General features: G+C 38.9%; 1 protein-coding gene and 1 pseudogene across 1 annotated transcript in view; one reads left to right on the top strand and one right to left on the bottom strand.

Annotated features, from left to right (window-relative positions):
• Positions 1-1924, bottom strand: part of LOC146482585 (uncharacterized) — a 2065-nt pseudogene extending 141 nt beyond the window's left edge.
• LOC146482582 (uncharacterized) overlaps positions 1-14828 on the top strand; it is a 70965-nt gene that overhangs the window by 34149 nt on the left and 21988 nt on the right. The gene's annotated exons all lie outside the window — the stretch shown is intronic.

Below are 14828 nucleotides of genomic sequence, written 5' to 3'. Positions count from 1 at the left end.
ACAATATAGCTACAAAAACTGCTATACTGGAAAGCACATTATTTTTAGACTTGGAACTATAGAAGAAATAACCTAAACTTGTAAATTTTATGAAACTGGAAAACACTTGATTTGAAGTAACCTATACTTGATTTTATATTTAAACTTGAAATTACAGCTAAATTGTCTATACTTGTTACCCTAATCCCGGAAGGTTTCTAGAATTAAGTGAAATTTCCTTCTAGATGAAGGGAAAAATATTTATTTGCTACAAACTGGCCCATTTAAATGTCCACATGCCCTCAAAAGCTGTTGAGCTGAGGTGTGGTTCTCCCTCTGATCTAAAATTTTGCTCTGTAAGGATCGGTAGATCTTCCGCTGGATTCATTTCAGCTTCTTTTCGGACACCAACCGAATGTGAAGGGCACCGAGCCTGGCTTCTCTGTGCAATAGTTCAATCTTAAAAGAAATGATTTAGAAATACATGAAACAAGAAATATGAGTGATAGGAACCGACGTTTCGGTGCATCTTGCGCCATTATCAAGGTTACATAATTAATGATAAAAAAGCGGTTTGTAAAAAGGCTAAGTTGAAGCGAATTTGCATAACAGCGGCAAGCTAATTACTTAAATACTTTAGCACGAAGAGAATCGGACTGCACATTCAATGTTGGTTTAAGCTCTTGAATATACAGCATTTCATTAACAAGGCAATCAAATTTGTTCATGCATTTCTTGATTACATTGAAGCGTGCTAAGAAATTGTTCGGAACAGCAGTGTTATGTTCTTTGTAGTAATGCTTGCAGATTGATGACGCCTTTTGACGGTGTCCCTCAACGCGCGTGTGAAGGTGGCCCTTTGTATACCCAACATAACCTGCATCACACAGGTCACACTTGAATAAATAAACAACACATTGCTGGGTTACAATGTTGGGCTTGGGCTCACGCAGTCTTAGATCTTGATTAAGCTTACGTCTAGTAAACACGGGTTGAATGGTCTTTCTCACCTTGCTGCTAAGATCTCTAAGTTGCCGTTTGACAGACACTGCAGCATCCTGATCATTATAGGGGATAGCTATCCGGATGACGTCATCGGTATGCTGTTTAGACTGGTCCGCTGCGACTCTCGAGGTGATAAACTTGTTGATGACAATCAATAAGGTGATTCGGATACCTCAGCTTTCGGAAAACTCCTCTCAAGCGTTCACACTCCTCTGAGAAATGTGTCCAAGATGATGATAGCCGGTGCGCGTGATCAAGCATGGTGACGAGCAAACCCTGTTTGTAGCGGCTGTCCACATGGCTATGATAGTGCAGGAGAAGACCTGTGTTTGTCGGCTTAACGTAAACCTTTGTTTCAACACATGGTGCGCGATTTAGAAGCTGTAAACCAAGGAAAGGGAGCATCCCATTTTCCTCTACCTCCATAGTGAAACTTACGGCGCTATGGGCGTGATTCAAGGTATCCAGAAATGCTGTGGCTGCCGCCAGATCTGGCATCTTGACTAGAGTGTCATCTACGTAGCGGCGGTAAAAATCTGGGAGTTTTCCTTGACTTTTCAGGGACCCTTCAATAGAGCACATGAATACATTAGCCAAAAGGGGTCCAAGGGGAGACCCCATGGCTACTCCATCGGTCTGTTCGTAAAGGGCCCCATCGAACTGAAACAGCTGCCCCTTTGTAGCAACATGTAGAAGATCAATAAGATCGGTTCTGGTCAAGTTTAGGCCATGGGTGTCATTGAACCAGTTGTCCTCGAAAGCTTTGTGTGCCAGGATGTCAATTGTTTCGTCCAGGGGTACATTTGTGAAGAGCGATGAGACATCATAAGAGACCAAGATTTCTCCCGGGTTTATCTTAACTCCACAAATTTCATTTGTGAAGGCAAAGATATCAGTGATGGTATTTTCGTTTACAGACAGAGGCTTCAGCTTAGCATCCAGCCATTTAGCAAGGGCATAGTTGTAGGTACCCGTAGCAGATAATATATAATACTTTGAATGTGCAGTCCGATTCTCTTCATGCTAAAGTATTTAAGTAATTAGCTTGCCGCTATGTTATGCAAATTCGCTTCAACTTAGCCTTTTTACAAACCGCTTTTTTATTATTAATTATGTAACCTTGATAATGGCGCAATAGTTCAATCAACAATTAAAATGGCATCTGCCGCCTTCCTGCTGCTCGACGATTTAATGCATGATGTCAGCCTTCAATGTCGTTGTTCGTCCCAACTGCCATCATGAAGATGCTCCAGGATGATGGAGGCCAGGTGTTCCCAGGTGTTAGCCACGTACTCAATGAACCGCTGCAGGGGTGCAGTTGATGCTTCTCTTCTCAGTGTCTCGAACGTGGGCATGATCTCTGCTTCAGGTAGAAATGCCAGTGCCATTATTTTCCACAGATATGTGTATGTTCCCTTGTCATATACATATTGCTGCTGCAATCCAAGCTTTTGAATCTGAAAAAAAAAAATCATGAGAATTAACTATTTTTTATTTGTACTAATATACTGCCAGATTTTCAGGTCAATTTGGATATGCAGTGTCTTTAAGGTTCAGTTTTTATAATATGAAATCTTACAATTACATTTTGAGGTAATATGCTCTTCAATCTCAAATAAAAGTAATATTTTCTATTTCCACTATTCTGAATTGCCATACTGTGTTGTCAAAGTCCAATTGTTATTTTATGGTTACACTAAATGATTTTTTAACTTTGTAACTGACCTTTACTTGTAAGTGAAGGTTTGTTTTCCAGTCTTATTTGCCACGCACCTTGAGATATTTGTGTAGTGAAATGATGAAACTTACGACGACTCGCTAGCACTTATACTAGCACTTATAAATGAGCATTGTCATTCATACAAGTAACGCATGGTTTAACATGTTAACCGGGATTCGTATCCGGATAATCAACATCTATCGAATTGAGAAGACAAAGGGTGTGAATTTTTATTGTGGAGCAGAGTTTTAAGCTTCCAACATTTGTGAACTTTTATCAATTCTTTAAGTGAAGGTTTGAATAACGGTCTCATTTGCCACAGGCCTTGAGACATTTGTGTAGTGATATGATGAAACTTATAAGGACTTGCTAGCACTTATAAGTGATCATTGTCATTCATACAAGTAACACATGCTTTAACATGTTTACCGGGATTCGCGTCCTAAACTAAAGCACCCTAACTGAGTCTGGGTTCTACATAGTTGGAAATGTCAAGGAGCAGGAGGTGTTTGGTCTTGGGACATATGATTGCTGTTTCTTTTGACAGTAAAAATGGGCAGGAAGGGCAACCAGGGAATAAAAGGCAGCAGATCAGGCTGTTGATATGTTTGTAATTGTGGTTTCAAGACACGCTTTCGCCGAGATCTCCTTTAGACGTTAAAGTCTATATGCATATGTTTAGAACATTTATGCAACTAAGGAAGAGACTAAATTGTTCATCATTACAAAAAAACAGTCAGTTCGGTTAAAAAAATACAAATGTTCAGCTACTCGTTAGTCGGCAGAATGACAACTTTGTAGAGGAAACCTTGTATAATATCTGTGCTGGAACCAACCAGGAAATGAAGGCAAATTCCTCATCTTCTTTTTCTTTGACTTCTTGTAAATAATCTTTTTGCAGCTTAGCTCTGTCGTTGCGTACCGACTTCGATATGTCATCTGATATTATATATATATATATATGTATATATCTATATATATATATATATATATACATATATACATATATACATATATACATATATACATATATACATATACACAGTCAAAACACAATCAAAACACAGTCTTTCTATTTATATATATATATATATATATATATATTTATATAAAAGATGAACTTTTGGAGTCGGACTAGTTCAAACACATTTAATTGCTACTCGGAGTTTCATGCTTCTAGCGAAGCAATCATCAGGCAACTGACAACAGTAACGGCTACATGAAAAGATATACAAATTTGAAAATAGGGAACAATGCTTGCTTGCGTGATGTGTCAAGATTCTATTGGGCGGTAAAACTGGGTGCAATGTAAAACGATCGAGTAAACTAAGTAAACGCAGTATTTAACAGAAACCTCTTAGAATGTCTGCAAATCGATGTCAGTTCATTTCTATTATTGAGTGTTGACATTTCCGGTCTGCAAATTATGAAATATTTCTCCCATAAGCAAAGATTACATTTTTTGTTGACATTTGAATACGATCTAGCTTGCTTCACTTTTCTCCATTTAATCTGATAATTGATTTTCTATTCCTTGAGACTCCATATATACTTGCTTAGCTCTGTTACATTTTTGTAACGTTCGTTTCTAAAGGAGCATGTATGGTTTCTGTAACGTTCTTTGAATGTTGTGTCACACAATCCGACGTAAGTTTGTATTGTCTGCGGTGTGACGACCTCTGCTTGGTAGACAATGTTCCGTACATTACAATTTCCCTCAAGTGGGCAAGAATTCTTGTTTCGGCAATTGCAGTTGTTTTCGCTTTCTTCGGGTTGATTTGGTGATTTGCTTATTTGAGCTTTGTTGTGGCTGGAGATGATGGATTTTACGTTGTTCATACAGCTGTAGCTCAGCTTAAGAGTGTTCCGGTTGAAGATTTTTGTGCAGCGGGTTGGATTTAGGGAAGTGCAGATCAATGAGTTGGAGAAAGCATTTACCGCCTTTCGTTTCTACATTTTGACTGCATGGAGGGTTGAACCACGTGATATTTCTTTGGCGGTTTCTGCGTTGCCGTGATGCTTCAGGTGTTGGTGCTTTATACGACAGGTTGTACTTATAGCCACTTTTATTAAGTGCGTCTTGGTACACACTTTTGGCCTTGTCGAAGCATTCCTTGTCAGAAGAAATTTCAGATAGCCGCTTGTTTATGGATTCGGGGATATTTCTAAGGATTGAAGGTGGATGGCTCGATTGCTTGTGTACGTACAGCAGTACGTTTCCTTCTTTGGTGTATGGGGAGTGTTTGCCACTTTTTAGGTCTAGGGTGACGTCTAAAAAATTGACTCTAGAGAGGTTTGCTTCTACTGTGATCTTGAGATCATTATCGCGGAAGATTTTGCAGATATCTTTCTTAATTCTTTCGATCTCTTGTGGTGTTTTTATTGAATGCTGACAGCCCGTCGTCTCGGTAAAGGCCGATGTTATTTCCGTACTTTTCGGTGAGGCGTGATAGGATGTAGCAGCCAACCAGCTCGCATGTTTCTGGGCCATCAAACGACCCCATGGTGACATCGAATCGGTCGTTGGAGGACTTCTTTTCCCATGGGACATTTTCGCTAAACAGCAGTGACCTTTTATATATATATTTGGGACTCGAAGAAAACTTTCTCTGTAAGAGCTTTAGCGGCGGCTTTTAGAATCTTCACTTTATCCATGTACCTAAGAAGGTAAACATGAATGGTTTCAAGCATACAGGGATACAGGCACGTTTTCCATGAACTCACCATAGTAGACAGGATGGTCTTGAGAGGTGATAGGATTGTCGTACCGGCAAAACTTAGACAGAGGATGGTAGAGATAGCGCATGAGGGACATCAAGGGCTAGTACAGACAAAACAGCTCCTGAGAGAGGTTTCCGGGAAGGGACTCCCAATGTGTTTGTATCCACTTGCATTGCCTGCCAATTTAACACACCCCAAACACATCCCGAGCCACTGAAGATGACTGAACTACCTGGGGGACCGTGGGATAAGGTCAGCGTGGATTTTTGCGGGCCTATGGCTAATGGAGAATTCCCCCTCATATTCTACTGTCAGTATTCCAGATACCCAGTGGTCGAATTCGTGGGATCCACTAGTGAAAAGGCAACCATCCCGGCGTTCAAGAGGGTGTTTGACACATATGGAGTACCAGAGGAGATCAAATCGGATAATGGTCCACCTTTCAACAGCCATAAATTTGAAGAATTCTCACAACGTTAAACCATTTTTTGTCGTGCGGTGTGCCCTCATCACCTGGATGCCTTTGACTCCCATATGGTTTCCAAAGAAGTTGTGGGCCAGAAAAGCTCTAAAGAGTCGTGCTCCTTCTCTGCGTCTTCTTGCAAACCCCATATGACAATATTATTCCATTTGGAACGGTTTTCGAGGTCGTCTATTTTTTTTCCTCAAGTTTGGCCAACTCCACGCCAGGCGCTTTCTCTGCAATGTTGCTTTTGACTTCAGTGACTCGTTCTTCTATATGACTCTATCTCTGCTTCAAATCTTTAACGTCATTGGCGGTCTTCTTTTGGCTTATTTCGAGGTTCTCTAGTTTCTGAAAAATGGAGTTTAACTTCACTTCTTGTTTGGCTTTTGCCTTTAACAAGTCGTTTTTCCTCACAAGTCATGCGTGGAATTCTCTCCTGCATGGCTATTAGGTATTGATAATAATATATAGTTTTAAACAAGCTAACAATTTACAACCCTATCTTACAAAACGTGAAAACCTCTGTGAAATTATTTAGATATTTTACTCTGAGAAAGAAACGAGCATGAGAATGTGAACTATTGAAAGAAAATTTTGCTGCCCTAAACTCTTTAGACTTTGAAGAATGCACATCATTTTTTCCGCAGTCATGTGCTTTTGAGGATCTTTGGCACCTTTTGGCCTACTTACAGGTGTGACAGTGAGCCCATCCCTGATGAAGAGGCACATGCCTTGCCTTTGTCACACTATGACATCGTATGAAGCAGCCACTTTGACCTTCTCATTCTTGACTTCCTCCTTGCTGTGAATACGTTTAAAAACAACACTAATGTAGTTAAAGGCATGGCCTGTTAACAAAAGGCTTTATAAGATGGGGAATTTTTTGCTTCCATAGAAACAAATAAAAGCTTAAAATGATGCTAAAATATATATAGGAGACCATTTAGTTCTCATAAGTGAGTCCTAGTTCAATTGCTGTTCACCTGTTATTATAATCCAATCAAGCACTATAGAATTTTGAACCAAATACCCACGTAAATTTGAAATATAATATATACATTGTTATATGGTGCATTTCCTTTGCTTAATGTAACTTCCAGCAACTCTGTCTGATCATGTACAACTTTCAAGTTGCTTCAAAAAAGCAAGTTCAGTATGAAATAACCAATGTTCGTCTGTTAAAGTACTTGAATAACCATTAAATTTGTTTGTCATGTTTCAGTTTTGTCCTGTTAAATTACAATGTACAAGAACCTCTGAAGTGTTTCCCACAATTTTCGCTTTTATACTTCTATAGTGGAACCATTATTTGTGTGCAGATAACAGTCAGTGCTCTAGGCTGAGTAGTTTTGGGACAGAAATTGACTTTTTAAACATGTTCACTGGTGCCCCGGCAAATTGAACAGATTTTAGTTCTCCAAATTGGGCATATGTAGTTTTTCCAGGAGAACAGAGGATGACGTGGGCGAAGGTTTAAAGTGTTATTGAAATCTCTGACTTTCTTGCTCCATTACTTTGTTTCTCTGACATTCCGCTTCGAGGTTGCTGCTCTGTATCAGTTCATCCAAACAAAACTCTGATCCATCTTCAAGTTGTGGTTCTGTTACATGCTGGCAAGAAATTATATAGCCCCACTGTTGGGCAACACTGCTAAGTAAACAAAATTAGTGTTTATTATATTATTGTAATAAAAGTGGTCATTGGTATAATCTGCGAAATTTACCATTGGAAGTTTGGTGGTTGCTTACAGCATTTTTAAATGCAAAAACCACAATATTAACATTTTAGATTTAAATGTCTTAAGCTGAAGAATATCAGCTTTGAGGAATAAAAGAAAGATACTGTACGGTGGTAATGTGAGATGAATGAACAAATGCTTCAAATGTTTTACAAAACCAACAGACAATGCAAAGCCATATGTTTATCTCAAGTTTAATAAGATGTAAACCTTAGTAAAACTGTCTGCTGAGGTGTATAACGAATGTTTCATTGTAGGCATTCTATTAAAGATACCTTTGCATTAATATATTCACGAAATATGTGATAGACTTCTCTGGACCATTGTTTATATTCTCCCAGAAAACCTTCATTCCTGCCAGGGTTCTGTGTGGCTCCTTCCTCCACCTTGTTGTGTATGCTGGTAGTATGCACACGTGTACATAGTGGAGATGTCCAGGTCCTTATATTGGTCAAATGGACAAGCAAAGTTTACAACAATCAAAGGGAAATTTTAGCCACAACACGGATGATAAACAGTTATAATGCTGCAATGAAAGTTTAAATTATATCAAGTGCATGGTTTCAGGGCCCCTGAGCTGGCAGTAGTGTTTTTCATTTCAGTTATTCATATTTTCTTACACTTGAAAATAAAATGGCAGCTGGCAATTCGAATCTCTTGACATGAACTTATAACATTATAATTACCTAAGTTAAACACTTCTTTACAACACTGATTCTCCAGCAATCATTGTAATGCTTGTAGCGACTAACACCAAACTTTGTAAGAGAAAAGCGACCTCCAAAAGCTTGATGTAGCAAAGTTAGGCAATATTTGATGGGATGCATGCAAAGAACCACGGAAAAGCAAACTTGATGGTTAACGGTGATTTAATGCAGCAAATTAAAAAATTGAAATTCACGACCGCAACCAACGACTGTAAAGGCTTTAAGAAAACGAGCAAAGAATAATGTGGTTTTGGCAACTTTTCATTTTTTCCCTAGGTTGTCCTCTTACTCAGGTGGTGGTTGTGACAATTTTCCGCCTATTGCAAATGCAGATAGTGTAAGAACCATCTCTATTTTGAGAGCCATCTTTTACTCCGTAAACCTGGGATAGAAGGAAAATGTGGGGTTATCATAACTATTCAAGTGATCACTGTCACTACACTACCACTTTTCTAGGTAGTTGATATTAAAATTAACCCCACTCTGGGCTATATTTTGATGGTTTAAAGTGAAATGAGGAGACGTGTGCATAAGTCAAGCAATGATGACCCAGTATTATGACCACAACCAATGACTGTAAAGGTTTAAAGAAAATAAGGAAAGAAAAATGTGGTTTTGGCAACTTTTCATTTTTCCCTAGTTTGTCCTCTAACTCAGGTGGTGGTTGTGACAATTTTCCAATAGTGCAAATGCAGATAGTGTAAGAACCATCACTATTTTGAGAGCCATCTTTTACTCCGTAAACCTGGGATAGAAGGAAAATGTGGGGTTATCATAACTATTCAAGTGATCACTGTCACTACACTACCACTTTTTTACGTGGTTGATATTAAAATTAGCCCCACTCCGGGCTACATTTTGATGGTTTAAAGCAAAATGAGGAGACAAATATGTACAGAAGTCAACCAATGATGACCCAGTATTAACTGCTCATATAAAGTGTCATTCATGCCATTTTAGCATTGTGGCCTGACATTTCCGTGTTTACATTTAATGTTGCTTTCACAAATTGACTTACACAGGAGCCTTTGATATTTCTTTTAGATGGTTAAATAAAGTAGAATTGTTCCTATCTTTCCTTCCTGGAAACGTTGCTAATATTTTAAATTGCTTCACCATGAGAGTAAAAGAAATTGGAATGACTTCTCATTTTTTGTCTTCGAGAAAAGTAAGAAATGACGGGAAAATGAGTAGACGATATTGGTTGGTTGTTTTCTTGTCGTGTTGCTTCCCCATGTAAGAAACTTTTACATAATGTCTCTCTTCGCCCAGGTGTATAAATGGGTACTGGAGACATAACTGCTTGTGGTAACACTGCGATTGACCAACATCCCATCCAGTCACAGTCTGGTATGGGGCAATGTTTAATTTTCCTCCGCACGATGTCAAGGGAATAAAAGTTTGATTTAAACTGAACAAAATGATTTAGAACACGATATTTGTTGCTACTTTATCCAGCCATACAGGCCACAGAGGCCTTAAGGGCCATTTTTGGGGCTCTGTTTTCCTTGGAAACGCACATGAGATGGTGTGTGGTGTTAGTGCGTGCACGCTGACTCAGATATCAAGCAATGATTATATTCTGCCAACTTTGTTTATTTGCATTAGTACCAACTGCAATCTTTCAAAAAAGAGTATTAATGAAATAATATGAAAAACTAATAAGAAATTCTATGTACAATTTATATTTACATTTTACAAGCAAGAGTATCTTATCAGCAAGAACTTTAGATCTGGATGCTAGATATACGCACTTGTTTTCTGCATGTCTACAGCTGAGTTGATTTTATTCAAAAGTTTTTCCTCATGGAGTTTGGGAATATAATCTCCCTCAAACCCTCCATCTTTGGTGAGTAACACATTTGAGTACTTCTCTTTGTTAATTTCATTACATTTCTTGTTCACTCCTTTACAACTAAACTTATCTTTTAACCCCAAAAAGTGATACGTCTTACTACACAGACCGATAATCTGTTGCCTCTCCCTCTCCACTTTAAACAACCGGGAGACTCGTTTATCGTATGTTTTGTGTTCGTGTGCATCAGTTCAAGGGAACCACTTGCACTTATTCTAATCAAACTCAAATATAAATTTTGGTCTCACTAAACTTTCAATACGGTCCACACAACTCAGCTCTGGTTGCAATGTGAAGGTCACTTGTGGCATCATACAGACCCATTTCAAGCATTTCTTGTCCAACAAATGTTTCTTTGGGGATGCGCTACCGAAACATTTCATTTACTGCTTCATTTTGATTTTGAGTCTGGTCCAGTAGGGCAGTGGTCATGAAGGGGACGACTTTCACTTGAAGCACAGCGGAGTAAGCTAGCGTGGATTGCCTTTTCCCTTCCAGCCTGGTTTCCCACATTTGATCGAATGGAAATGCCATAGTAATTTTGCAATTTATCTATCATGGTATCAGTTAAACTGGACAATGGAGAATTTTTGTAGTCGCATCAGGAGTTAACATGTCACATGTTTCCACATAAGCCAGCTTTGATGAATTAATATCTGAGCAACATTTTGGCCAAATAACGTTGAAATCAGGTGAATCTACATACCCTATTAATTCATTTGAAGATGGGGAATTCGCACATAAACAAAAGCCCCGTTTTTAGACTTAAAATTTTTTCAGAGTTATTGCACATCATTAAAGTACTTGTCAACAAGCTCATGCTCGCGGCCAATCAAACACAAAGAAGCTTTCCCTGTGTAGTTCTGTAGACAACAATAATTTATAACCCTTCAAAAGTGCCCAGTATCAATGTAATTCTAAAGCGATATCTTAATGTATGGTGGGACAAAGTCATTGGCTAAATCAAAACAAGGAAGAAAAAGGCAGAACAGAAAACTGGCAACCCCGGGGGAGTTGACCCGAGGCATGCGCTTTTTCACCGGTTGAAGGTTGCTGCTAATTTCCAGCCGGTCAACAACAGTGAAAGTTACTTGATTGTCCCCGGCATCTTCGAATTCAGACTGCAGAGGAAAAGAGTTGGTGTTGGAATCTACGTTATCTGATAGTTCATCAATGAATTCCTCTGCTGCCGAGGCAATTTTCATTTGACTAACCCTAATACTTTTCGACCAGGATAGTTTTTAAACATTTGGCTGGTTGTACCACAAACCTTTATTGCTTGCTGCCAACTGAAGTTTTTTGTCTTGGTGAAACGATTCTTTGACCTTGTTTGCCTTCTTTGGCCCATAATTAACCTGTTACACGCTGTTCTAATGCAGGAAAAGATAGAGGGCTACTAGTTTATCAGATATTATGTTGTGTGTTACCCTCTTTAAATCAAGTTGTTACTTACAGTACCACCTTGAACTATTGACCCATTTACTGTGTATATGCCGCCTGACCTACTCAAGGCTTTCCCTCAGTATTTCCGGAGTAGGTTCCTTTTTTGCATAGGTTAGATTGCATTCAGGCTCCAAAGTTGCCACAGAAAGTTTACCTAGGTAAACCTCGATAATGAAAAGACGTGGTAGAGTTTAAATGGGCTCTTGTTTTCTTTGTGTTTTGGTTTGTCAACTTGTGATGACAAAATCGCACCAAAAAACATTAACTGGGAACAACGATCATGTGCAATCGATCATGGCTTCATTGCAGGCTATTTTTAAACTTGTTACTGGTGATTATATGTAGAGGACTTCACAGGAAATAAAATTTGTCACACTTTGTTCATGTCAAAAATACTACACTGGAATTTTATAAATGTCATTCGTGGGTATGGCAGCATGGCAGCTTTTTGCCACCCTTTATTTGCAAAATACACTTTTGCAGACAAAAAAAAGTTTGCTAAACCAGGGGGATAATTATACATAAAAAGATAAGTCGCCAAGAGAGCACGGGCCGACTCAACGAGAGATGCCTCAAAGGAACAAATGATTTGCTTGTCAGCAGCCAAGCAAACCTTTCCTGGTGACTGCAAGCTTCCACCAAAGATTAGAAAAGAAAAAGGCTTGTCCTTGCTCTCAGGTTTTGTTTCTTCTTGTTAAAGAGATAATTACAAACGTCAGTGGCTTGTTGATAAAAATCAGCCAGAAGGCACTCAAAGTTGTTTCCAAACACACAAAAAATGCAATGTTGGTAACCTATAGAAAATATTTGATAAAAGAGGTTTAATAATGTAGTGGATGATCAAATGGGAATGGTTGTGGCTTATAATTGCAATTAAGTGTACCTACTGTTTGTGTTGACATGCCCCAGCCTTTGCTTGTAGCAGAAATGATAACACTGCCATGGCAACCTCAGCCTTTTTATCTGGAAAAACAACCAGTACTAGTGGTAAGATATTGATACAGTTCGTTTGATGATCATTTCAATGATTTCATGATTTATGGTATACATCATTTTCACAAGACGTCATGGTGGCCTTATAGTCCAAGCGTTTTATTGTCAGACCTGGTACTAATTACAAAAGAAGCTTTCTCATCATTAATCGATTAGGATTAACCTGTAGTTAAACATACCAAAAGTCTCTAAAGTTCCATGGACGGGAACACCTCCAAATATGACCTACCATGAAGTCACCCTCTGCTGTAGCATGGAAACGAGGCTCTAAATGGAAAGTTGTCGATTTCGCGTGATTTTACCTTTAGACAATGAGTAATTTTGGTCTAAACAACAAATATACTCTTAACAATAACATATCATTAAAAAACCACAAAAGTATCCCAAAAGAAGTATGTAATACAGTACCGCTTGAAACTATGGGACCATTTGCACGCGGTAAAACCTCGTCTTTGCCGAACGTAATTGCCGCGAATTCACCGCAGTGGGACGAAAACCGCAACCGCGGCAAAGACGAAAGCAACCGAAAGCCGCGGGGAACTAGACGCAGCAATGCCTCGGTAAAAATACAATAATGACTAATTATTTTTGTCAGGGTATTGTCAAACATTATCTCATCTTTCATCCTAAAGAAGCCCTCAAACAAAAGAATTTGTAAAGACTCACCGAATCAGAAACCGAACGACCGATAACAATTCGTTTAGCAGTCACTGACCAAAGTTTCTTTTTCTGCATTTGGGACATGTTCAGTTTTTGTCACTCTACAGGCAATAATCACAGAGCAAAAGACATAGTTTCAGTTTAATTCTTGCTGTTTACGCCACACAGTCGAGAAAGATATTCTATTCGTTTGATAAACCTCCTGATAACCCTTCCAACTGATGTAAAGTGCGCAACAAAGTTCAATCGAAATAGCGACCTGAATTCAAAATATGGAATCGGATTTCAGTACGGACGCGGAGAAAAACAAAGTGAAAATCCCTCCAAATGTATTGCCAATGTAATCCGGATTCGAAAAACTAAAACTTCGTAATAGATTTGATTCGGTATCGAGTGTGAGCGATAAGATCGATTCACTTGGAGCAAACACAAACGCGGAAAATTACCGCAACGCTTAACGTATTTCTATTAATATTTACTTTGGATAAAACGAAAACAGCAGCTTTAGCAAAAGTGAAAAGCTCCTTCCGATGTCTTTAAACGTTGAGAGAAGCTGTCGTTTGGACGTAGAAAGGATCGTGCCATGATGAAAACACCGGGAAGATTTCAGTCATGTGCTAGGCAACCAAATTCCTTCACGTGTATCAAGTTTCATTCCGTAAGAACACAACGCGGAAAAAAATTATAGTAAGGTAATTTACGGCGATTCTTGGTAGGAAACCTGGACGCTTTGCAGTTTGTTATTCAGCCACAACGGGAGTAGTAGTGCCTTTTCACTTACGCCCAACTAGTTCCATTGTAATTCCTTCAAAAAGACCTGGAAGCACTCTCTTCTTTAGTCGACTAGCATTCAAGCTTTCACTGACCTTTGCGTTGCTTCGCGTATCGAAAGGAATTGTGCGAGTGAAGTTTAATGAATTGTTTTGCACGTTAAGCAAATAATTTTTGGCATACATGTAATCCGAAATATTATTACATTTACTAGTTCAATTCACGAGTTCGCTCACAGAGCGCTTTGATTATTTCCCTTGAGAGCGAGTGCGCTTCCGTGAAATTTATCACACCTAAAACCCGACAGTTCCCTTATTGTCCTCGAAGAACATGAAAACAAAGCAAACAATAGCCTATTCAAACCCAACCGCGTCCTGCCTTTCACCACGGCTTAAGTCAACTGAAAAAAACCCTAGGTGAAACCGAGGTTTTTATTGCGGTTAGACGAAGTTTTTCCAAGGTGAAACCGCAGATCAAAACCGCAAATCGACCGAGGCAAATTCGCGGCAAATGGTCCCATAGTTTCGAGCGGTACTGTATATCTGTAAGTATTAAGTATTATTAGTTCGTTAAAATTGACAAAAATAGTGGTAAGTGATCACTGAAACGATCACATTATTGTTCGACCATTACAAAAAAAAACGACCCATGTCCTGAACTCAGTCCTGCAGTTTTCCTTCTTCAATGTGAGTGGCATGCTTTCTGTAAAACTTACTGTTGGTGCGACCTTCCCTGACACGCGCCTTTGCTGTGTTGTGTACTTTGTAGAG

The sequence above is a fragment of the Pavona decussata genome, unplaced genomic scaffold (genome assembly GCF_977016875.1).
Source record: "Pavona decussata unplaced genomic scaffold, jaPavDecu1.1 SCAFFOLD_45, whole genome shotgun sequence".
Taxonomy (NCBI): Eukaryota; Metazoa; Cnidaria; class Anthozoa; order Scleractinia; family Agariciidae; genus Pavona; species Pavona decussata.
Note: the sequence above shows the minus strand (reverse complement) of the source record. Positions and strands in the feature narration are given on the sequence as shown.